At 45.6% G+C, this 26,103-nt stretch overlaps 2 long non-coding RNA genes across 4 annotated transcripts in view; both read right to left on the bottom strand.

Annotated features, from left to right (window-relative positions):
• LOC115348293 overlaps nt 1-12,442 on the bottom strand; it is a 143,537-nt gene extending 131,095 nt beyond the window's left edge. For all 3 annotated transcript variants that reach the window (XR_003925789.1, XR_003925787.1, XR_003925788.1), the window contains exons 1-4: nt 12,275-12,442; nt 6,936-7,077; nt 2,747-2,909; nt 1,513-1,776 (exon numbers count right to left, since the gene is read on the bottom strand). This is a non-coding gene — a long non-coding RNA (uncharacterized LOC115348293). The remainder of the gene's footprint in view (nt 1-1,512; nt 1,777-2,746; nt 2,910-6,935; nt 7,078-12,274) is intronic.
• Nucleotides 12,443-19,024: 6,582 nt separating this feature from the next.
• Nucleotides 19,025-25,420, bottom strand: LOC115348295. The gene is made up of 4 exons (XR_003925790.1): nt 24,961-25,420; nt 23,993-24,049; nt 20,674-20,830; nt 19,025-19,095 (listed from the first exon to the last, which is right to left on the bottom strand). It is a non-coding gene; the product is annotated as an uncharacterized LOC115348295 (long non-coding RNA).
• Nucleotides 25,421-26,103: the final 683 nt, after the last annotated feature.

Raw genomic sequence — 26,103 nt, 5'->3', positions numbered from 1 at the left:
TTTAAACCAGCCAAACTACCTATGGGCATCTTTCATGCCCACACGTCTCTAAGCCACATGCAAAGCAGAGCACTGAGAAAAGATGAATATGATAAAGATGCTCTTAAGGGTAATCTTGAAGTTGCTTAACCTTGCACACTGCTGGGCCTGCGAGCACATACTGTCTTGGGTTACATCCCGAGGCGACAAACCAGTTTTTGAGGAACTTTTCCATGCAAGAGAGAAACATCCTAAACAGCTGATATTCCTCCCCGCCCCCGCCCCAAACCCTGGCATATTTCTAGAAGATCTATACATTTATATCTGGCTGCTTAGTAGGGAAATGCTCTTTCTGAGCCATCTCCACTGTATATTTTCTTCTGACATAAATATGAATTAAGGTTATGGCCCAATATGATCTTCCCAGGAAAAAGTGTAGATTACATCAATGTGACCCATTAAAACAATCTTAAATACCCACTGATGGGTCATTACTGCAAGTTACTTTCCTTCCTGATGTAGAATTTCTTCAATATATTGGAGGAAAAAAAAGTCTCCAGGAAGGCATTGCCTGTGCACCGCATTAATAAAAAGGGACAACACAAGGGATGGGATTGACAAGTTGGAAGAGGAGTCTCCATTTACCCAACCCTGCTGGATGAATCAAAATACCCCTTCTGAAGGGCACGTAGGCTAAAGGGAAAACTTTAATTAGCAAAATTCAGGAGGAGCAAGGACATCCCTATCCCATGCAGCAACAGACCATGCTGTGTGAAATATGAGAAGACATGGACAAAATATTATGCCTGCCTGAAAATGCTCAGGAACCCAAGAGACCCAAGGGCTAACCCATCTCCTGTTGCGTGTTGTAAATATAGCAGCCTGCATAGCACTGTATCTGGGACCAGTGGGTAATTGCTTATGGGATCGCCTACAGTGGCTGTATGGGGTGATATAGGTCAGAGGATACGTGGCTGCGGAAAGGACTGGTGCTCCCACGCCCCAGCAGCAAAGGGACTTCCCAGACACAAGCGGCCAGTGGCTCATACATGACTCGTATGTGATATTAAATGTCACTACCTAATTAGCTAGTAGGTTTGTGGCTGCTTTTTCTAATAACTTTGCCCCACCACAAGGCAAGAAATGGCATGTTGAGTTGCAAGTTGGATTTAGGTGCAGGAGAGGGGGTGGAGGGCTCCCCAGAGCGTCGCCACTCACTCCTTCTCCATCCCCTGCGCGGAAAGCAGTGACAGAAGAAGGCTGCAAGGCTATTCCAGCTCAGGGGAGACGGGACTTCATGAGCCCTAAAAAAAAAGCCTTTATTTTACGCTTTGCCTCTGCAACCTGAATCCGAGTTTATAAACATTTTGCTGTGAGTCAAGACTAGAGGGATTTTTTTTTTTTTTCTTTGCACCTATATGATTCAATTTAAAAAAAAAAAAAACAACACCTGTCTGGAGAAGGAGTAGCTTGTGCTATGGAAAGAAAAACTGCTCAAACCCAAGGCTGAGAGAAGAGAACACATAAGCTTACCGGCTTTCCTCCCTTGCAGACAGCACAGTGCCAAAGACACACATCCAAGAGACAATTGAGCTGTGCCGGCTCACCATCCTACGAGCGGTCCCGCCGAAGGCTGATTTCGGCTAACCTCCAGTTCACGCCACTGTGTGCCCAGGAGCCCTCGGTGCCCAGCACAGCTACAGAAACCAACGCAGCGAAGAAGGGAAGGAGCTGCAAGCTTGTCACCGGGTCCTGTCGCAGTGCAAAGTCCCGAGGCACCGCTGGGGTTCAACGAACCTTTAAGGGCCAAGCAGATTTGGGTGCTGAGCACGGGGGATCAAAGGCACCCTGCACCCCTCCCACAGCCCCTCCATCTCCTCTGCCTTCAAATGGGGACGGCAAAACAGCAAACAGCGCTGCCAGCACAGCACGGGAATCTTCTGTTCACAGCCTAGCACATCGCCTTGCCCGTTGCAGTAGGTTTATGGTCCCCTACGCTCCAAGGATCCATAGACCTCCCAGAGGCACCCCCCTTTTCCAGGTATCCCTGCATCCATAGGGTTAGGAGCGAGAGATGCTGCCAGAGCCTTTTTCCAGTTGCTATGGGACCTGTGCTACTCAAACCCTTCCCCTAACAGGATGGCCCTTGCACACCAAAACCTGCTCCAAAGGGCCAAGAGGCTCCTGTGAGTACCTCTCACGCTACGTATAACAGAGGGTCCCTGGGGAAGAGTGCCCTGAATCATTGAGAGGAGGCCAGGCAACTCGCGGGCTGCAGCTGCAAGGTGAGACGCGGCACATCTTCCATTCTGTTAATTCATAGTATTGACAAAACATAAAATATTAACACCAGAGAATACAGAGTTCTCTTTAAAGAGATTGATTCGCAAAGGTTGGGAGTGGGTCCTCTGCCGTGCAGAACAGGTCAAGCAAAAAGTCTTCAGCATCAGGCAGAAGGGGTTTGTGCCAGGGAGCAAGGATTGCCTTCTCTCTCCTCACCCTATGGGCTCATGTTTGCACGGTGCCCGCCCTGAAGCTTCACAGGCTCCCAGAACATCTTGGATTGGGGGCGGTGGGGGGCTCGGGTTGTCATCTCCTCCCTGCAGCCCAAGGCAGGTGGTCCTCTGCAGGCCAATCTGCCAACACCTCCCTTAACATGACACCCTACGCTGTCACACTCCTTCTCCCCACCATCACCCACCGGGAAACAAGGGACACCTGCCCAGGGGGAAAGAGTGTAGGGAGCCAAGAGCAAATTGAAGCCTACCTTTTTTTCCCAAAAATTTCCAGTTGTGTCAGCTTCTTTATTTGCTCCAAATTCCTTCCAATTTTCTGTGTTCTTCGTGCATCTAATTAATGATTCAGATCATTAATGTTTCTGGAGCAGAATTCTCTTCCCATCTATAAAGTGGCCGTGCCAATTCTTAGCCCTAATTTTAAACAACATACTTTGTTTAAGCTTTCTGCAGAGAAAACAGCTTGAGACCAAAGACTTTTCTGTCTCCTCACAAGACAATTACTGAGAATGTTATCAGCATATCTTAACGCACCTTCATCTGCGAGGAGAATTTCTCCCAACACAGCTACACAGTCCACCCACCTATAGATGCGCACAGGACTACAATCAATACATGTTAATTAAGCTGTAGCCCACTCCAATTAAAATTATAGGATCTGAAGGACAGACATTTATTTTTGTCAGTAAATTAATTTAAGCATTCATTAATTTTAACTTTAATTTTTAAATTATATATCACTTTAATGATAAATAATTCCTCTCATTACAGGGGAAACATATGGAAGAGAAAGATAAAATGGGAGAGACTTGGACCCAGTGAGGAATATGTTCTCCGGCACTTCCTTCTCTTTCAGCACATCAGCAACCCCATTTATGTCAGCAAACTGGGCTCTTTTGAAAATTTGGCTGGCGAGTGCAGTGCTGAAATAAGAACAGAGATTCTTTGAGTATCTCACCTCCTTCTCTGCTGGGAACATGAAAGCTCGGCTGTGAAATCTCAGTGTTTTAGAATAGCTGAAACTTTGTACACGCTACCAAAATAAACACTTTTCTACGGAAATAAAAATATTACCATGTTAACAGTTTTTTTTAATTTATATAGAAAAGGGCAGGTTGTTTTACAGCTTAACCCTTTCTGCACATATCCCAGGCAGAGAGCACTATTTTTAAAGTGAGGTTTGTGCAGTGTCCTGCACTCAGACTTAAACGTTCCCTGGCTTGCGTATGGCAGCTAAATACGCAGCAAACCAACAATATTTTGGGCCGCCTTTTCCCAGCAGATGCCGCGTGGCAAATGATCTGGGCTGGTCCAAAGAAGGGGTTTAACCCTCAACATCTTCATCCCGAGGGACTGCCCAACAGCTCAGCTATCAGCGTCTCTCACATCTGCGCCGTGAATTTTCTCTGCTCCACCTCAGCGCAAAACTAAGCAAACAACCCGAAGTCTTTTCCTTCTGTACGAAGCAGAACGCAAGAGCGTCTGGCATCCTAAAACGCTCTCTCTGAGATCACAAGCCCTTCGCCCCGCCAAGCACATCCGCACAGCGCTTCCCCTAGCCGGGATGCTGTATAAATAGCAGCGCTGCATACCGAGACTCCTCCACGCAGATGAGATGTACCGTACCCTGCCTGGGACTTGTCAAATGCCAAAAATCAAAATAGATTAACTGAATAAATTATTCAATGGAGAGTGCCGGTACTCCTCAAGCACTGTGTTGGACTGGTAAGAATTGATCAGCTTCACAGCCGATGGTGGCAAACAAATAGCAAAACAAAACTGTTCAGCGAACAGACTATCCGACCAAAAAAGAGCTAGAAAAGCACCAGGTCTCAACCTCCGGGGAGCTTTAGACCCGCAGTGCAATTATGGTCTCTTCTTACCATATTTATTCCCTTGAAACAACTACTTAGACCTCTTCCCAGCATGGTTTTGCAGCTATCATCGCAAACCATTGCTGCTGCATTTTTAGGACACCACATCTGCTACAACTCCTGGGAGACAGGCAGAGAGAATCCCTCTCTGAGCCCCGTTGCAGAGGGCTCAGCGCAAGCACGATGCACAGGCACCGTTCATACAGACGCCTCTCTGCTGCCTTTTATCTAAGACAGTAGCACCAAGACAGACACGAGCGAGCAGCACAGCCCGGCCAGGACCTCCAGAGATAACTCAGGGCTCCTAAAAGTCAGACAAGTCACAACTACTCGCACACACATTAAGCGGAGCAGAGCATCCCAGCCTTCTCAGAGCCAAAATTCACTTTTTCCAGCTCCTCTGCCTCTTGACATCTCCTGTCTCGCACTGCGTCACCTTCCCACAGTGCCAAAATTAACTGTATTCCCTTCTCAAGATCCATACCTTTCCACCCCCCTGGAGAACCATCCCTAGCAGCGTGGCTTTGCTGAAGCCAAAGGGATTCCTCCTGCAAGGAGGAGCCCTGCTGCCTGCATTTCCACATATCAGTATAAAAGCAAGCAGGAGATAACCCAATGCTTTGAGCAGGTGGAGAGGCAGACCAGCAGCTTGGAAAACCTCTTTAGCAGGAACATGCAGGACCTATGTAACGGAGAAGGTTCAGTCGAAAGGGGAATGGGGCAGTGAAAGAGAAACTATGCAAATTATTACTTTACTAGTAATCTTCTGTTTACTTAGCTACTGCAGATATTTGAGCATTTAAAAAAAAAAACCAAAAAGCCTTTCTCCCCATTTATCTATTAGCTCTTCTTCTACTCAGCTGTGCTGCTGAATGCCCATATTTATGACATCAGTGCATGTTGCTATAGAGATAATTAATTAATGCAACATAATAAAGTCAGCAATTCTACTACCTTGCAGGTTAACATAGAACTGGAAGTAGAGTGGGGACGATAGAAAACCTTACTTCTAAAAAGCAGTATTTTTAACGATCCTCCAAGCACTGAAAGAGAGACTTGGGCCTGAAAATCATTTCCACAGTACATGAAATGTGCTACATTTGGTATAATCACTGTCATTAGGAGCCCAGAGAAGAATTAGAAAAACAGCAATAAAGATGAATGAAGGTTCAGCGGAACAATTGCAAGCAGAGGAAAGAGTTCCCCCAGCGCCCAGCAAAACTCTTCCTCTCAACCTGGCAAAAATGCACCAGCTCACGAGGTATTTGGCCAAAGATGCTACAAGCTGTGATGTGTCTAATCCCACATGCACAGGGCCTTTTTCCAAGAGCCCTCCAATGCTGCCCACCCCAAAAATCATCTTTCCAGGGGTGTCTGTCTTCTACGGAAGGGAAGCTGAAGGCAGGTTAAGAGCAGCTCCTCCTCGTGGGACCTTCTGAGCAAGCCCGTGATGAGAGGGGGGTTGAGACAACCTCTTTGCACCCCGGAAGACTCAATGTCACGCTCAGCCACGAGCCAGTGGCCTTCCCAGCTCTCATCAAAGCAAGATTTTCCTGCCTGTCACAGGTGGGCCACAGGAGGAGGCAGGAGGTGAGACCAGAGTCTTTCACCTCTCTCATACATAGCTGCCTCCTGACAGTCAGGTTGACATTTACAGCTGACAAGGACATCAGTGACTTGTCAACATGTCCAAACAAGACAACTCTTTGATGAGAGCTGTAACTCCACCCAGGAGCTAGCCTTCCTACCAAGAATTAGGCCAAAAAAAAAAAAGATGCTGTGGAGCATTCAAGTAGGTGCCACACTTGCGGTTTGGTCTAACTCCACCCTTTTGTTAATTTAGAAAATTAAAATCAATCCCCTTTTCAAGCAAGGTCTTATTTTATTATTTGTCCTGTGCTAATTAGAATCTTTTTATATACTTTTCAGTTCAGGGTCTCTGCCTTCTGAGGTTAGAAAGAAGAAAGCAGGACAGACGAAATTAGGTCACTTAACCCTCAGGACACCACCATTCCTCAGCAAAGGTTGCTCTGCATGCAATGAAGCAAAGGGGAAAATGCTTTAAGAGAAAGACACATGCAGAATAGATGAGCAAAAGACTGTGTTTTGGGACAGAAGTGACATCATCAAGCAACATTTGCCTTCCATAACCATGAAGGCTTTGTCATGTTGTGATATTTTCATGGCGAGCTTCACTGTCATGCCGTAACTGAAGACACCTACACTGCTCAGAGAACTGCCCAGTGAAAAAACAACGAACCAAACTATTAAAAAATTAAAAAAGATCATGTAGCAGAAAAATCAGAAGGCCAGAATACTGTTGCCCAACTTCTAAGCCATCTCCACAATACATTATTTCAATAAAAGCACAGAAAAGTGTGCAGCTTTTATGTTGCATTCATGTGCAACACAGTTGAGGAAAATTAGAACAAAAAAATACCCAAGTATTAAATGCATTACAGTCTGTTTGGAGACTTCAGCATCAGCTACCAATTCTTTACAGGCTCAGCTACTTTCAATAGGATAAATCGCACGGAGTCACTAAAATCCAGAGCTTATTGCATACCATCTGTGGGCATAGTTTCTCTATTCCCAAGTCATAGCTGTTTTCCTGGCAGGCTGCTGCTTTGACCTGTCGCAAGACTTCTTTGCGTCTGTCTGCAACACACTCCCCAAGGAGATGGGTCCATCTTAAGGGGTCAGTTTAGCTGCAGAAAGAGAGCGGCAGAAGTCTGTTAGACAATTTTCATGAGACAATTTGAATGGCAATATCCAAGCCACCAAAATATTTGCTTGATCCGCACAAAAAACAGAGCAAAACCCACTCTTGCAACGACCAGCTGCTGCTGCATAGGTTTATAACTGGAATAAAGAGAGAACACATTTTCCCTAAACCCAGACGACAACCCAACCCAGATAGCAGAGGCAAAAAATCATCTATGGTGAGAGTAACAATGGGCAATTTAGCTTGATTATATCCTTGCAGATCTTCCTATTTATAACGGTTTGCATTATTTTGAATGCAAACTGGTTTTTTTCCTGTGCATCAGCTCTCGCAAGCAAAAGTTGTCATTAGCTCCTGATTAAAAGAGGTTTTAAATAAAGAGTGGAAACAAGCCCAAACAATGAAGTGCTGCTGCATCCCAGTCCTGTTGTATCAGACTGACTGCTGCAAATGTCAGTTTTATTTACTGTTGGGAGTCCACTAAGCTTCTCTCTTGTAGGAGAGTTAAAACTGGGAATACTGGGCCAGATGGGAGAGAAGAACAGCAGAGGAGAAGAGAAGAGGTAAATAAATAAGCAACCATGGGGCCCACGTGTCCAGGTGGGTCCTGGTAGTTCATACTAGCAACATACATGCAAGTTTGCCCACAGACGCAGCAAACATTAAATAAGCTTCACTAGTGAGAGCCTGACCTTTTCCATCTTCCCCCCAGCAGAAATCAAGCTCCGACAGGGACCAAAAAGAGGGTTAGAAATAGCAAAGATAATAAAGTCAGTCATCAGAAGCACAAAAGACTGAAGGAAAAAGACAGGCAGGTGAAAGGACAACCTCAAGAAAACCTGAAATATTGCAAGTCATCCTCTATTGCCAAAATACCATGAAATATAATCTATCCCACTTAAATAGTGGCAGCGGAATATGTGACCAGGTGAGGCTAGGAGCTCCATTTCGATGCTGAGAGAAGGACCCTGCTCTGCTTTGTACATTAAAATGTACATTAAATGGCTCATTTTGGCACACATTTGCTGTGTATTTTTTAGTGGAACAGAACTCCCCTTTAGCAAGGTGCAGGCAGACACCAAACAAGATTACTTTGAATTTTCCAGTCTCGATGACATCTGGACCACAGGAAACAGCACTGATTATTTCAAGTTGCAGGTTCTTAACCCCGGTGACGGCCGAGCCACAGCCTTTAGGGAATGTCTGCACTGCACGGCCACCAATTCCTCTGGTTAATGGAGAACCCCAGCCAACGCCAAGCTGGTCGACCACATCAGCACAGGGCACTGCCTGGGTTATTTAGCCCCTGCTTAATCAGCCAGGTTGAGCACCACTGGGAGACAACATAGCAGGAACTGAGCATGGGATGACCCTCTGCTCAACGGATGCACCAGTTTGGTTAGTTTAGTCTCCAGCGGGTACCAGTTTTATAGACGCATCTTTTAGTCAAGGTGATGGGAAAGGGAATAGAGAGGAGAGGACCCTCCACCCCTGTCTCTTTCCTGACCCTACATATAGCACACTGCCTTTTCCAGGCAAGCTAAGGACTTGCTGGTGAGCAAAAACACTGCTCAGAGAAGCTCACAACAGCTGTCTCAAACCCCACAGCCGAGTCCACACTAACGCACCGCTCCAGATTGCCTACCCATCTCAAACAGCACAGGTACTCAACCCTTGTCCAGCCCTCGAGAGCGAGAAAAGCTAACTTCAATAAATGCAAAGCAATTCCATTCGATTCCACCTTTTAAATGCAACACTTAATTAACTCTACTGGGGCTTCTTTCGTTCTAACTGCTTGTGTTTCCATGCCACCAAGGTTAGGAAAACACTTTCTCCCTTTCCACAGAGGGGCCCTGGCTTTCCCTCCCTGTTTCGTGCTGGCATTACATTAACTAGACTCTGGGCCCTCAGGCACACAGAGCCCTGCCCCAAACAGAAAGAGCTTCTCCTTCAGAAACCTGTGACTAGCTGCTCATTTTTTTACTTCTCTGGCTGACCCTTGCTTAGACTCCAACCCAGTACCCTGGCAGGGCTCTGGTACTCGAGTAGAAGAGGAGAAACCAAGCTGTCACCGCACTAGATCCAACATTTAGAGTCAGTAATGCTAAATTCTCCAAAAACAAAGAAAAAAAAGCAAAGGTGGGGGCGGAGGGAGAACAATCAAAACCAGATGTTTCCAAGCAGCTGGCATCTCTGTTTCTCCCAAGATGCTGATGAACGCAAACTCTGCGGCTTGACAGACCCCCATCGGCCACCCTCTTCCTGCTAACAGAGAGTTCAAATCAGCTCTGTGCTGGATTTAATCATCTTCTCCCCTTAAATAATTAACTAGGGGGAGGAGAGGAAAAGGATTTATTCATGTCACTAACTGTCAAAAAAATGTTTACTGTGCTAAAATAACCTGGGCTCTTGAATTGCAGGAAGGAGGAAAAAAAAAAAAAAAAGAGAGAACACCCAAGGGAGGGGGAACTGTAAGAACATCAGCTCTGCACACAAGGGGCATGGACATGCTCAGGTAGACGTTGAGATGGGACATACGTGAGGTCTTCCAGCAGATATTCATGGGGAAACGTAGTGAAAGCAGAGCAGCGGGGAAGCAGGGGAGTGCCTTGACTGGCTTAGCTCAGCTGTTTGAGCTGATCTCTGCTTTTTGGACAGAGCTGAGAACATACTTTTTTTTAAGCAGAGCCTTGTGAGACTCGCACCAAACCCCCAGCACTAGCTCGACAGTTTGCACAGCAGTTCCCCCAGCCCTGGCCTGCTGCCCTCCGCAGTAGCGGACCACCCTCTCCAAAACTCTTCAGAGAGGAAAAAAGAAATATCAGAAGCAGGACTGCAAGGTGCTCCTCCTGCCAAAGAAAGGTCAGGGGATGCAGGAGGCCCTAGAAGTAACCGCAAAAACTCAAAGTACCAGGAAAAACAATGACTTTGAAGCACTACTGAAACACATCTCCGGCTCTGTCACACAAGGCATGAACTGCAGAGCTCCTTGCAACAGGGCATGCCAAGGGCCCCTAACACAAATGTTTAAACAAAGTGGCAGAAGTCCATCAAGGACTATTAAACACGAAGTTACAGATTAACTTCCAGCTCAGGAAGCCCTGAAGCTGCAAAATGCCGCAGAATGGGAGGGAGCAAGATGGGGCACAGGGTCGTTCTCAGGCACATCATCACATCCTGCCTCTTGCTGGAGACCCACCAGTGAACGCAGCACAGCCAGTGTTTTGTACCTGCTGTAGATAAAATGCCTGATGGCCACGTTTCACCGGTGCAGGGGCTGTGAGGCTGCTGGCGCAGTCCCAAGAAGCGTGGCCCCTTGAGGGGGACCCACGGAGAGCTATACCCCCCCATATCTAGGACCCCTTCATCATCTGCAGCAGGTAACTGGGAAAGGCACAGAGGAGAGCCCACACTGAGCATCCCATCCTTCAACACACCCAAGTGACGGCAGTACAATCACGCACAGAAGTAAGGATCGCTTTTTGCTGGAGCATGGCCTTCAAGACAGCCTTTCCAGAGTGGACATACCATATTCTTCCAGGATGATGAACAACTTGCAGTGAAAATATCCCAGCCCCCCTACAATTCATTTCAGTTTTCTCACGCAACCCAGCCCGCCTCCTTTCTCTCCCACAGGCTTCCATCCTTTTATACTGGTGCCCACAGCTGAAATCCTGTACAGATCTATTTTTTGGTGTTTTGAGCACATTCCCAACGTTTTGGAGCTCTCCTGTGCTTTAGCGGTTATTTCTCAGCCTGGGAGACACTCTGCTGGTGGGATCTAACAGCACAGTGAAGGTGCAGTGGGAGCCAAACCAGTGGCTCACATCTCCAGTTTGAGGTTTAGAGGCAACAGCCACCTGCAGAAAACAGTCAACAGGGGAATTAGCCACCAACAGCTCAGCCGGCCCTTGATTTTCTTGATGTCCTCACATACCCTCGGGCTGCCCAGCATCTGGGAAAGCTAAGAGGCCTCTCTAGATAAATCAGCGCAAAGCCACAGTGAGGACAACCTTATCATGGATAATATTGATATAGCTGAATCCGGTAACAAATTGTTTTCTGCTATGGACCATACCTTTCATCACAGTCCTTAGGGGACAAGCAATGCAATGAGATTCCCTCCTGTCAGAATTAAATCAGGACGCCTATTATGAGAAAATGAACTCAACTGCTGCACAATATCCTTTGATATTCCAGTTTCACGATCCGGAGGTGGTCGAACCGCCACGATTTAGCAAGAGCTGAAGGGCAGGCTGGCCACCCGCCGCTCAGACTGCCTGCGGACCGCAAGGACGTTGGGCACGCAGGATGCTCCGTCCGGGCGGCTGCAGACACAGGCATATCGTGAGCAAGCACGAGAACCAGGAACCACAGGGAAGCAATTACTCTGTGAAAACTGATGCCTCATAACTTATTCCAGCAGCAGGACGTCATTCCAGCTCCACCTGCAGGAATTTCTGCCGGTGAGAAAGCCTTGAAGGTTAGATGGGAAAGGTATTGCTCAGGGAGGTGAGGGAAGCGAGTAGGCTGAGGCTGGTGGGGAGAAGCAGGCTACAGGTTTGAAAAGCAGGGAAGGTGGTGAGGCTTAGGGCTGCGTAAAATACTATTAAATAGCTTGGAGAGTCAAGGGGTTTGGGTTCCTGGGTATAATCCCACAGGCAAATGCTGAATGCAGCTTCCCAAGAGTGCTTTCTAGCAACCTTCATGAATTCTCTCTGCTCCAGCCCCTACTCTCTCTGTATTCAGTCTCTCTGCACGGTTCAGCAGCTGAAGTTTCCAGAAGGAACATTCGCTGAAACTGAATTTTACAGGAATATTAGAGAACATTTGCAAAATGAAATCTGACAGAAGGGGACATTCACGATACAAATGCCATTCCAAAAAAAGTTACTCCTCTAAACTGGGGGACATGCGATTGGTATGTCTTTGCAAAATGATTCACCTCTTTAATTACAGGTTTTGAATACCATAATCTTACAGTGCTTTGGAATCTACAGGCAGAAAACACTGTCTTGCAAATAATAACAAATGGGAGCATACAGAAACTGTGGCCATTTCCAAAACATTTCACCTAGAGAAAGTAATAAAATTCATCACATAAATTGAAGCAAGGTATATGCCCAGCAAACACACCACCAATGGTCTAGAGGAACAAACTTCCTGCAGAAAGGGCTCACCTGGCTCTCCCTGCCTGTCTGGAGCCACCTTCCCTTATTTCCCGATGGAGAAGAAACCAAACTGGAATTCATTGCCCAGTAGGAACAGCTTCTGCGGGAGGCTTCTTCCCATTGCACAAGAAGAGGAGCACAACTCCTGGAGAAGCACGTTTCCGTGGCAGAGCTGCAAATCCCTATCTTCAGAGTGTCTCAGAGACAGCAGATAAGCCTTTGGCTTTGAACTGGAGACAAAACCCAAAGAGGTAAGTGAGCAAAACCCATGGTGAGGGTGCAGGTCAATTAAGTCTCTGTGACGCTTCAAGCAACCTGACATGATTTGGGCGTCAAGCTCAGGCTAAAAGAAGTAGCAACCCAGCTGGTTTCGTAAGAAACCCATCCTATTAAACAGGGAACATTGTTAAGAGGTACAAAAAAGACCTCCAATGCTTTCCCACCAAGAGTAAAACCCTCAAACTTATTAGATTCCAGGGGGGGTGAAACAAAAAACCAAAACCTTCAAATCTGCACAATTTAAAATACATATATATTTAAATGTTATACAGCACCAACAGCAACAAGGAAATGTATGAGCACGTTATGGCTCACAGAAGAAATCCCTACAGATAAAAGACAGCAAAACAGGACCTGAAGTATGAGAGACAGGAGAGTTCACAGCATGGATCACCAGTCCCAGAGCAAGCGTAAGGCATGGAAAGAAGCAGCAAATGAGCTACACGCAAGAAACGAAGAAAACTGCAACCTTGAGCTGAGAACACATTTGTAACAGATCTATAAAGATGACAATCTCCTATTTATATAGCGGATAAATACCTGTGCAGCTACCCAGGAAGCCATGCATAAAAATTCTGCACCAAGCTCCTGAGAAAACCCCACGCCAGGGACTTCTTTTCCCACATCTCTGTATCAATCCACTGCAAAGCTGTACTAAATGCCTCTTTTCCTCCCCACAGCTAACAATACAAAGCCTAAATGCTGTGCATTTTATCTGAATTATCAGCATTTGCTGGCCCTGGCTTTACCTATGCGGACAGCAATCATGGAAGAAAAAAAAAAGAGGAAAAATCCCATACAGCTTATTCAAAGGCTGGAAATGCCTCACAGCCCTGGTTGTTACAGGATGATTTTCTTGCAGCTCTCTTCAAACAGAAAAGCAGCACAGGAAGAACTAGAGATCTGAAGTGGCAGCTAGACTGACCAAGAAAAATGTTTGGTGGAAAAGCAAAAAAGACTGAGGGCCAGGGTAGTACATGCTGAGCAAAACCAATAGCGTCCTCTGTGCGAATTACCCTAAACTGAATTGTTTTTACCAGCTTTGTAAAACAAATTTAGGCTTGTAGGAAACTCCAGAGAACACTGGTGATTCAGAGTCAGAAATGAGCCTTTTACACTGTACTGGCTTTGCAGGAGTCTCAGAGAGAAAACGACCGTAGCAAGAATGTATATTACATTAACGCACGTGCCTGTGCGCCCTCATTGCAGGGTGTCCTGGTTTCAGCTGGGATAGAGTTAATTTTCTTCCTGGTAGCTGGTACAGTGCTGTGTATTGGATTTAGTGTGAGAATAATGTTGATAACACGCTGATGTTTTAGTTGTTGCTACTCAGTGCCTATCCTAAATTAAGGATTTTTCAGTTTCCCATGCTCTGCCAGCAAGCAGGTGTACAAGAAGCCGGGAGGGAGCATGGCCAGGACAGCTGACCCGAACTAGCCAAAGGGATATTCCATACCATAGAACGTCATGTTCAGTATAGAAACTGGGGGGAGTTGGCTGGGAGGGGCTGACCGCTGCTTGGGCATCGGTCAGCGGGTGGTGAGCAATTGCATTGTGCATCACTTGGGTTTTTTCCTTGGGTTTGTTTGGGTTTTTTTAATTTTATTGTATTCCTTTTCATTACAATTAGTATTATTATATTTTTTTATTTGTTAGTATTACATTTAATTTACTTTACTTGTTAAATCATTCTTAACCCGTGAGTTTTACTTTTTTCCCTGATTCTCCTCCCCATCCCACTGCGTGGGGGGAAGTGAGCAAGCAGCTGCATGGTGCCTAGTTGCTGGCTGGGCTTAAACCATGACAGAGGACAAACTGAAGGGGATTCCCACAGATGCTGCCGTCGCACGTTGTCCACAGCGCTGGTCTGTCAAAGAGGAGGGGAGATGCACTTACTTTCCTCTTCCTATTTTGGAAACAACCGACTGTTTGGGTGTTCCCATGAAGAGAAGCCAGAGAAGCGCAAAGAGCTAACATTAACCTCTTCCCTCTGATGCCGATATACCAGCGGATTGATTATTATCCTCCTTAAGTAATGAAGTGCCCTCTAAGAAGCCAGGATTAACGCAATCTCAGCCCAAAAGGCCAAGCAGGCTCTCGACCAAACGTACTCATGGAAATTAGGGCCCAGGCTGAGATGGCTTAAATTTCCTCTGGGAACCTGTGCCAAACCATTCCTGTTAGACAGACACCTCCAAACGCCCTTGAAAAGCCAACAGGGAGCACCAGGCACAGGCACAAGCCCAGATTCAAGCAGTTTGCATTTCATACCCCTGCCTTCCCAGCTTGCTGCTTGCTCCCCAGAGCTTTCCCTTCTCCAACCCTGGAGGGGGGGACGGACACCCCCTCCCAGTGCAGCGCTGCCCACGACCACTGGGACTCTGCTCTGAAAACGACAACATTAACAACTTGAGATAGCATCAGCTCAGGTCTCTCAATACCTTTTATAACATACCCACCTTTCGATTACTGCACTGCGCACATCTATCCCTTTAGTGTTTCAGGAGCATCGACAGGTGACAGATACCAAAAAAAACCCATAAAAGCCAAAAGGCACTTTGCAAAGGCAGAAACAGTTCTGGGAGAGCTGCCTGGGGAAAGCAACCCTACTGAACACCCAAGAAACTACCTGTTCCCTGCTCTGCTCCAGTACAGATTCACCAAGGGCTTCGTTCCCCCCATGAGTGGGTTCAGCAGAGGTGTAGAACAGGAGCCCACAAACTCCTGTCACCCTCCCAGGGCCACCCCACCCAAATAAGCACACACCATTATGAAGAATCAATTAAAAGCAGCAAGAGCGGAGGAGAAGGTGCAATTCCATCCCGTGTTAAACTCCTCCATCCCAAGGCACTTTTTTTTTTTTTTTTTGGATCAGTACCTCTTGCCTGTGAGCAATGATAAAACTACTGATTAAACTTTAACGGGGGGACTATCTTTGAACCAGAGGAGAGGCACAGCAGGGAAGGGATGCATTATTTAAAGGAGGGTTTGTGTTTTCCGCCCCAGCAGCCACCATGAGATTGCCAGGCAAAGCACGGTACTACAGAGTCAAAATCCAAGTGCCCTGAGATGAACATTACATGGTAATGTATGCTTAAATAATCCGTTTATTACATCTTCTGATTGTAACTTTAACAAGGCACAAGTTTTACAGCTAATATTTTGGAGAACTGCAACGTTTTTTTTTACAGCATGCCAAGAATTCGCGGGAGAATGAGTCTCACCTAAGTTTACTTCTTCCATCAGGGGACTAAATAGATTTTTCACATAAAATTACCTATCACATGATGCCTATAAAAAGATGCAGCTGTAAACATCCCAGTTTCAACCTCACAGCTGAAAGTTACTATCACAAGTAGCAAAAATATTCCTACAGGAAAATAGCTAACTGCAATAGATTTTACACCTGCCTGGAAAGCTCTTCCTTCAATGTCGTGTTATCACATATACTACAGCCCCCCGCCAGATGCTCGAGGGGGGCTGTGCTGTTGATGTGCAGCATGCACTGCCAGGAAGGCACTCTGTGTGTTTGCCTATCATTTAAAGTCAACATTTCTCACTTTTTTTTTTTTAATCAAAGAAGAATTAACCTTTGGGGAACAGAAAAAAAAAAAAAAAAAAAACATGCATGGACCGTCTCCTGCAGTGTTGACACAATAGTTTTCATTTGCAAGCAAATGAAAGTTGAACTTAAACGTCAAATATTCATTTATCAGCATTAACCTAGCTTTCCCTCCCCTCTTCGCCCCCACAGGCATTTTTCTTGTTTGTCTTTAAGTAGGCTCATGAGTGCCTGTGCAGAGCCATTTTTGTTCCCCAGATTACCCCCTGAACTCCTCTGACCCACTAGTTGTCCCCTATGACAGGGTTGCCTGTTCCAGGCAACATTACAAAAAAAAAAAAAAAAAAAAAAATAGAATCAGACTTTCAAAAAGGCTCCCATTCAGGGAAATCCATTATCATTAATGGCAAGCCTCCCAGAATCTGTTCTTCATTTCTTTTTCATTTTAAAATGTCAATGCATGTTGTCAGAATACAATTGTTTTCCTTAATCATCCGCAGCAGTGAAGTAGAAAGTACTCATCTTTGTGGTGTGGAAAAGTCACTTGCTTTATTCATACCACACTCGATTTTGAGAGGATGCTTTCCAGGCTGGTTTTGCCTTCGAGAATCAAGGCTTGTACACACTTGTGCTGTAAGAGCCTGTGTGAGCGATAAAGATCCTTCCACCGGGAAATTCAAGTTTCTTTGCTAGGGTTGCCACTGAAGGAAAGGCGCAGGTATGAGGACACGGGTTAGAAGGTGTCAGAGAACTCTTAAGGCAAAGCCATCTAGAAAACCGGGTATCCTCTTACTTTAAGCTTCGGAACTAGAATAAGAATTGGGACATTGTTGTCGTCTCGATTTTCGTCAAAGCCAGAGAGGGGAACTGCAGAACGACGTTCTGCTCCATTATCGCTTCTCGAGAGTTGTTCCTCAGTGCAACAACTCCATACAATCTTTTCAGTTTGGTAATTGTTGGTTTTTTTCCCCAGCAATCACAAAGAAAAGCTGCTGAAAGGTGCGGGCAATAGACTTCTTAAAGAGCTGTTGACAACTCCCAGGAAACTTTTACATTTCAAATGCATTCTGCCCACATTTCCTGTATTTTCTGTGGTTCTTAAGTTCCTCAATTTAGCACACAAAGCTATTTGCATGAAAATAGCATCTTGAGAGTTTCTTATGGAAGACTTACAATGCCTTTCTTTAAAAAAAAACACCACATAATTGTAGAATTATGTGTTGAACATCTCAGGTAGCTGGGGTAAGAGGAGAATGAAACACAAAACTGATTGCAAACATTTTTCTTTCATTTTAGATCCCATCAAGTTCTCATTCTCCAGCTGCCACTCACAATGGTACTCCTAGATACATTAATCTAGTGCCATTATCATTCTCTAAAGGCAAGGAGCACTTTTATTAAAGCAAAGACAAATTAATTTAATGGTTTGACTGTCTGTGTTTCTAAAAATACATGTAGACTTCCTCTTGACCTGCAGGTAGAAAATTCTATATTGATACATTCTTGGACTAAACCCAAAGAAAGATAAAACATTCCACCTGCTAAGCACCCCCCTTCCAAAGTCCCAGAGGAATGGCTGGATCCTACAATGCATCTGACAGGTCAGCAAAGTGTTAGCCGAGAGACGAAAACTGTTTCCAAATGAGATGGTCCTACGCAAATCCACAAGACTAGGAACTCTACCAAGACTGTGATTTGCAGTGAAGAAGTGTTATGAAAGTAAAGATATAATCTTTTGGGTAGCCCGCAACTATCTCACTTAAGGACACTGCACTTCCATTCAACATCTTAAATTGCACCAAACAGTAAACAGGACAGTCAGCATTTCAACATGCTCCAGAGAGGAAAAAAAAGTCAAAATGATGCGTTTACCGAATTTTATACTTGCTGACGTTTCAGAGTGTGTTGCAAGTGCAGCCTCACAAAGAGATCGCTCCCAGTGCTGGACGTTGGGATAAGCAAGGACGGGGCACAGCTTGCGGCCAGCCTAGGCTCCAGTGCCTGTGCAATGGCTTTGGACAACAGAAGCTCCCTGGACCCTCCTGGACTCAACTTTGTCTCCTCAGGTTGCCCATAGATACAGGGGGCTGGAGCCAACGACTTGGTCCTGCCAACCCTACCTGCCTACATCTAAAAGCAAGGACTTTCTGGCCAAACCTGTATCACACAGATGATCGTACTGATGAATCACCCAGCTGCATCAGGTAGTTGAGACAGCAGAACCCAAGGAGAAAAATCAACTATGTGCCTTGGACAGCTACAAAACTCCAGCAAAGACAACTACAACCATTTCCCTATACTTGGCTCTGTCACTGTCAGCGGGTGGGTGAACCAATTGCAGCTACTTGGGTGATGTCAGAGCAGTTATAAGGGGTGAGAGGAGACAGAGCATGATGTAGTTTACCTAGCTGCAGTCTATCTACCTTTTATCACCCATGAAGCAGATGACGATGTTAATTCAATTGGCCATGACTCTCAGAATCACAACATTGGATTTCCACAAGAACGCCAAGACGACAAAAGCAGCCACCACACGTGTGGGGCTACATTATGAAAAACTCTGGAGACACCCTGCAGTCCATTTGATACCTCAGATAGCTCACAAGCACCTTCACACAGTGGTCTGCTCAGAGCGAGAGCCTCATGCACTCCCACTTACCTGGACCTGGGCCTTAGAGCCATTCACGCACACAGACACCAGAAACCACTCCACCGAGGGCCGTACCAATTTTGGGTATTTTGCAAGCATTTTGCTTGCTGAAGTCCTGAACTGAGCTCCACAATTTCTCCTTCAAAATTCCTAGTAAAGGAGACATTTCTCACATTGAAATCTTGAACTCCAACAGAAAAATCACTGCAGGAAGGCTAATCTTAAGAAACTATTTACTCACTGACTAGATGCTTCCAGAAATTAAAAGCATGCTTTGGATACCCCATGGGAACGTGACCTGCCATAGGCTTGATTTGGTGAGATCGTAGCAAGGGAGAACTGTCAATTAAGATGATAATCAATATTGTCTCTTTCAAAACGCAACCATCGCCCTCAAGATCATTAGAAAGTTGTAAGAAAGAATCACTGCCACCACCTTCTAGGGTGGGCCACAGGAACTGTGTATGCTGTTAGGTGTTAGTAAAGGAAAAGCAAGCAAAGAAGTGAAAGAAATTTCAAGAGAGAAGCGTAAGCAGCATTTAACCCAAAACTGGAATTGCAACAGGGTTAGACTGTTCAAAACCCTTAAAGGATTTTAAGATCTGGCCTTATTGTCCTTTGATCTACAAGATTTCAGCTGCATCCACACCAATACCCCTGAACAAGACCCCAGAGTTTATTCTAAATAGATGCCAGAGGCTTTACAGATCACTACAAGTGCTCAGATCCTTTGTTCCATGCCTCACCCAAAATAATACACACACCTTCAGCAGCATAGACTGAAATTATAAGAGGACATCACATCAGCAGGAACCGGGGGAGGCAGGGGGAGGGGATAGAATAGCACATCACTTGAAAGAAACCCAGGCAGCACCTGGACTTTTCTTTGTGGACATCTCAGCTTCAACACTGGTTTTCTCACAAACATTGGCAAGATCATCTCCTAAAATGGCACATAGGAAGAATTCCTTCTTGCATGAACAAATGCCAAATTATCTCAATGGCTGGCAGTATTCAGCATGTCATCACACAAATTCATTAAAAAAATTACGATGTCACCTCCAAGCAACTCTTAAGTAGCTATTCTCATGCAAATGTTTGTGTGTGTAAATGCAAGAAAAACATAAACGACAAGAAATATACTGACTTTTTTTTTTTTTTTTTAAATAAAAATCACTGTAAGTAGAGGAGCTCTCCCACGAGACAGCAGGAGATTTTTTTTTTAACACTTCTGACTGTTGTTGCAAAGACAGGAAGAAAAGACAAATTAGAAAGATGAGAAGGTAGCAAAACACAAGGTCAGCAATAATGCGACTCCAACGTATTATTGAATTCAGTCAAGGTTAATCAGAGAAGCCAAGTTTTTACCTTGGTGCTTTCACCAGGTGCCTAAAAATGATGTAAGGATCCAGCCCAAGAAACATTAGATTCTCTCATTTCTGCCTCACAAAGAAGTATTTGCAAGACCCTGGTTAATTAAACCAATAAACCACAAGTGAAAGCCTGGCCTCATGCCACATTTTTACTAGCACATTGTGCAGGGGTGTTGCATTAACAGCTGTTATCCTATCGCAGGGGAATGGGGGAGACGAGAGCGGGGAGCAGGGGAGAAGGAGCGGTAGCGGAAAGAACAAGACGAACCAGCTGATTTTCAATTAACAGTTGAAATAAAAATGAAGTGCTTTTAGCGCTCGGCCTTCAAAGTGCCAATACTCTTAAATAACACAGATACCTGGCCGTTCTATAGCCCTATTAAATCAACTTCATTTGTTTTAAGCAAAGCTGAGCGGTACTTATTTAACAAGCACTTCTTCAAGCATGACTCAACATGCAGGGAGGAATCCTTTCAGGGCAAAGAAAAATGTCTCAGAGGGATGCTGGGAGAAGAAATTTCTCTTTGGACTAGAAATCACTCACCACAGCAGCTGCTGGCCAGGCTAGGAGCGTTTGGAGATGGTTTGGATCATCTGCTTCTGCTCAGGCTGGGGCACATCTTACTTTGTCCCAGGAAGGTATGTTGATGTCCCCAGATGTTAAGAAACTGGTAAAGGGGTGAGGTTAGGATCGCAGGCTCCTGGAGGGAGAAGCAGACACCTTAAAAGGTGGCCTCAGTCAGGACACCCTAAACATCCTCCTCAGTTACCCCTTTCTCCCTAACAGCACCTGAAACCTTCCTACCGCCGTGGTTTTAAGTGAAATGGTTAATATGAATCAGAAGCAACATCAACAGGATACATGGCGCTGTGCATCTGTCCCCAGGTGTGAAGCAAGCTGAGCAAGGGGCAGGAGCAACAGCCTTGGTGCACAGTGAGACTCCAAGCTGTCACCCAGCTCGCCTGGGAGTCCTAGCCTTTCCTTTTCTTGGCAAAAACAAGGATTTTGCTTACCAAATGCGTCTGAGGAGGGGCATGCATGCTACATCCATGCTATTGGCAACCAAATCCTTCCCACTATCTTTGCAGTCCTCGGCCACCCTGTCCCACCTAGGAGCACATCACAGGTCTCTTCTCACCTATCCTGGTTATTTAGGGCTAAGTAAAGCTCCTGGATCTTCTTTACCACATGTTAAGTGCTCAGGGCTTCAAGTTTCATTAGTGGTTACTCTTACCTGTCATTATCTTTCGCTTTAGTTTCTGTGTCCTGATCTCTTTGATCCATTTACTGTAAGATCCACTTACTCCAATCCCCAACCCCTCGTCTTTGATGCAACACACAACCAATTCTTAGTTGGAGCCTCTTTCCTTCTGCCAAAGAGCTCTCCAGCAACAGCTTTGTGTTACAGCCAAATACATTCAAAGGCCTCTCCATACACTTAGCCTGAAACTCTTTTTCAATCAGTCGTCAGTCCTCCGTGTGCAAGTAACTCTTGTCTGCACGTGACCAAGGCTCTCGTGTGCTCGGTACAAAGCCTCTCAGCACATTCAGAGTGGTGTTTATGAGCCAACGTGCATTAACCTTTCCTCTCAGAAACCTGAATATAGAGAACGATGGTTATCCAAAAGGCCTAATAACCAGCTGAGAGCACAAGGCGCGGCTAAGCCTCGCAGACTGTTGAATTGCCTTCCTGGGATGGTTTGATGAGGGACATAATCACAGGAGAAGTATTTTGAAAGAGTGTGTCTTCATCTCTCTTAAAAGTAGCATTAATCAGTAGCTAATTTTCTCTGTCCTGTTAGAGTTTGTTTGACTCCTTGAGAAATTAATACCTGTCCTTAAGGTTAGGCTGATACAAGCACCACTGATTTTTCAATGGCTCAACTTCAGGACTGCTAGAACAGCAAAATTATCATCATTTAAAAGCATCATTAGTTAAAGCATAAGTTTCATTATTTAAAGTAAAAAAAAAAAAAAAAAGAAGCACGAATATTGTTTGTAATACATGCAGAAGCACACCTCACTTCACACTTTTGGATACCAACATTTTGGAAAACAGCCCCAACTCTCTGGTACTATCAATGTAATCCAAAATACAGATTAAACTGAAGACATGGGGAAGGAGCAGCACCACACACTGGGAACACAAATAGTTTACTTCTCACCTGCCCCCATGCATCTAATTTTAAATCCTGCCTCTATGCCTTGCCTGCAGGGCACTCTGAAACACAGCGTTCAGACCCTGGGTTTAAAGCATTTGTTGTCCAACGCTACATGGTCCTCTCCCTAGCGATGCACCCATGCTTCAGGAAAAAAAAGCGTTGACGAAGGCATCAAATGCACAAGAGCACTCTTCTTCTCCACCTGCAGCAGGCCAAAGGGTAGGACGACGCCGGAACAGCCGCCCCACTCGCCACCACCCACTTTCCACTTCACTGACGAGCTCCCAACCACAAAGACCGAGGCTGTGCCAAGGCCCCCGCTCCGTTCCCCCCGCCATAAGCCCTTGCAGCACCACAGCAGACTGGGCACACACACGCAGAGCCCCGAGAGGCGAATACGCCTCCCACGCTCGCCTGGCTTGGGGCTGACCGCATCCTGACCGTGCGGTCAGGAAGGGGGTGCCTCGGCCCCTCCGCCCTCTCTCCCCTCTGTCTCAGAAGCAGTAAGTAGAAAAAGGGACAAGGCTGCGATTATTATTCGAGGTTTCGAAACCGGGAGGGATGGGGGAGGCTAGAAAATGTCACGGGCTTCTTGCGGACGTGACACAGGCTGGCTTGTGGGCAAATTAACACAACCGGGAGAATTCGCTCAGGCTCATCAGAGTAATGAAATGTGATATCCACTGGAGAAAGCAGGGGCAGGGACACGCTCCACTTTGCTGTAGCAGCGATGCCCTTTAGACAAAAGACTCCCTGGTGAAATGCAAAACAACTCTGGGATGGAGTGTATTCAAACAGAATCCAAGGACAGCAAACCCATAACCACGTAAATAGATCCTTTCTGCTTATTTCCATGCTGCACAGGGACATGCCAACGTGTATTTGGGGAGGGGATGCTCAGAAAACACTAACATTTTTCTTTTTTCCTGCTGCCTGCTCTCTAATAGTCCTGTTGTTCAGGGTCCAGATAAAAAGGTCTCACCCCAAAAAGCCTCGCTGACTACATCTACAGGCCACGTTCATCAGCCGCAGGTTCTTTAAGATTGACTTACAGCAATTGCTGCACCACACAGGGAGGCAAATTAACCTGGCAAACAACTCCTCCCATCCAGCAGATCAACCCAAACCTGCCAGCACTCCTTTCCTGCGAAGACAGATAAATTCCAGCTCTTTTTAAACACTCCTGTTCAAGACTGCTGGCTGTTAGGATGGTCTGTGTTATCTCAAGATCATGCAAGGAAATCTTCCTTGCTAACTTGCATGAGGTGACCCATCTAGCACTTGGCATGCCCCAACCAGGACTGCCAGTCCCACCTCTTCAGAAATGCTTTTTGGTGGTGTCCTTAGCTTTCATCCCATTGCACATCCTCCTAACAGCTCCCAGCTCACATGACTTTCTCCAGGCTTGCAGGGGAAGTCTCGCCTGTTGACCTATTATGGTCTTTCTGCAAATCAACTTTATTTCAGGGCCCTCTGCCTTGTAGGTACCTCCCCATCTTCTGTCGTTACAGCCATCAGATTAATTTTTGCATAAGTGGGGCTTCCGGAGAGCTGTTTTCAAAGGAACATCAAGGAGATCCTAGGAAAGGTTCTCCAGAATAATAACTATTCTTGTCCTAACATCATTTGAGCATTTTACATCTATCATTAAGCATAGATATAGAGTAGGAAAATACCCATTACCGTATGGATAACACTACCTGAGAGCTCTTCTGTGTGAGTCTGGTGTAGCTCTGAGTAAAAGGGAGACACCAGTCCTAGGGAGAGGAAAAAACAGAGTTCACAGCTTTAACTTTACTTTTCACACCTTCCCTCACAGAGGAAATGCTGCATTAAGATGTTGGGTGAAGCATAACACATCCCACACTCCCCATCTCAGTTCGAAACGTGTAGCCCTCCATTACAGAATTCCAAATTGCTGTGCTCGGGGAGGTCAAAATAAGGCGATTCATTTGTTAAATCATTTCTTCGGCGTTGTTTGGACTTGAATTAATTTTAATGAGTACATATCCAAAGATTCCAACACTTGTCCACCCAAGACTGGGCTGTCGTGACACCATCACACTGGCTTTCACTGACACGGTTGGCCTCAAAACCATCTCCTAGACCTTTATACCAGCAATATACAGATATTTGTTTCTCCATAGAGTTTGTTTGGGGTTTTTTTAAGGACTTTAAAAAGGCTGTTGGAAAAATGTTGACTTTGCAAACAAAGTCTGTACACAGAGCAATTTATCTGATAGGTGGCATCTTAATTTGGATATGTGTTTTAAGAATGCTTCTTCAGGCAGCGAGCAGCTAAGCTTTGGGAAGTTACATAAATCAGTACATTTACATTTGTATGCGCTAACAAGAAATGAATGCCTCTTTCCCTTCGAGTTAGCATTTGTGTGTGTCACGGGTGCTGCTCCCTCTCCCCACCTTTTCCATTGTCTTCAGGATATGACCACAGAAATTGTCATATTGAATTACACTGATAACCCGTCTAATTTAATGCCCTCTCTACAATAATACCCCACACCAGCTGCTACAGAGGAACATTTAACACTCCTTATAATTGACAATGATGGAACAGCACCACCACGAGGGACATACTTCCTTTGCATTTGGGGACCCCCTCCTTTCCTTAAGCATTTTGTCATGTATATTTTTATCCTAGCTCACATACCTGTGAATGTTGTACTTTGAGAAAATCTGCTATGTTTTTTTGGGGGGGACGCAGCAGCATCTTCTGGCAAGGAGTTTTGCAGGTTAGCACGTTAATTGGGCGTGCAATGTATTGTCTCCTGTATTGCCACTCAGTTGCAAGCGGCCATCTCTTAAATCTCCCAGAAAGGGCTCCACACGAAGGCACGGGCTGACGTGCCTGTGTCATTCAGTGACTTGCACTCCTCCGTCACGTTCTTTCTCTTCTCCTGCGAATGGAAACAGTCCTAGCAACTAATGCAACCTCAGAAAGGACAGCTTTAAAAAACGTGACACTTGCTGTAGCAGGGAAGCCTTCCCTTGCCTCTAATCACTGTCAGAGCCTATCTTCCAAAACCTTCTGTTTGTGCTGGATCGCCCTTCCTGCCCGCTGAAGGGCTCCAGGCAACGTGCCAGCTCCCACAGATACATCCATGAATGGCTTCAAGACCTCCTTTCACCCCGTGGCAAGAAAAGGACAAGGCAGGCCAGACTCAGCCCAGCTGGAAGTCTTCCTCCTGCAGGAGGAACGCGCACCGGGCACGCATACAGCCCCGTGACTCAGATGAACACAAAACGTGGCTAATTGGATGTTGCAGTGCTCCCATGGCAAGGAGGGGATGGGGACGGGGTTGGGCTGCCTTGCAGAGTTCAGCTTTCTTCCTCGACAGGGAAATTTGCAGCGTAATTAAAATGAAATGTTGGTGTCTGTGTTGCACATTGAAATATTGATGGAGGGAGGTATAAAGCATTTTATGAATGCATGCTTCCATTTTGTGATTTACTGCCCACAAACACCGTTTTCACAGAACCTACTCGGGAAGAAAGGGGGAGAGATGAAAGAGCAATAGTGGTTTTATTGCTGCAGAAAAAGGGAACGGAATTGGACAAAGTTAAATACAATGTATTGAAAGATAGTCTTTCGCTCTGAACTTTAAATACAGCAGGAGCTCCCTCACACCCGGAAAGGGTCCATTGAAGTCCATGGAACTTTTTTCCCTTTCCTTGTGCCATACCAAATAGTACTGGGAAGGGGCTACACTGCTTTTAACTGCAGTTAAAAAGAGGTCAAGCCCCCATGTATAACGAGCCTTGGAGTAAAGTACTCACAGCTGTGTGAGAAGAC

This window comes from Aquila chrysaetos, chromosome 11 (assembly GCF_900496995.4).
Source record: "Aquila chrysaetos chrysaetos chromosome 11, bAquChr1.4, whole genome shotgun sequence".
Classification (NCBI taxonomy): Eukaryota; Metazoa; Chordata; class Aves; order Accipitriformes; family Accipitridae; genus Aquila; species Aquila chrysaetos.
The sequence above is the reverse complement of the archived record's forward strand: the minus strand, read 5'-3'. Positions and strand labels throughout refer to the sequence as shown.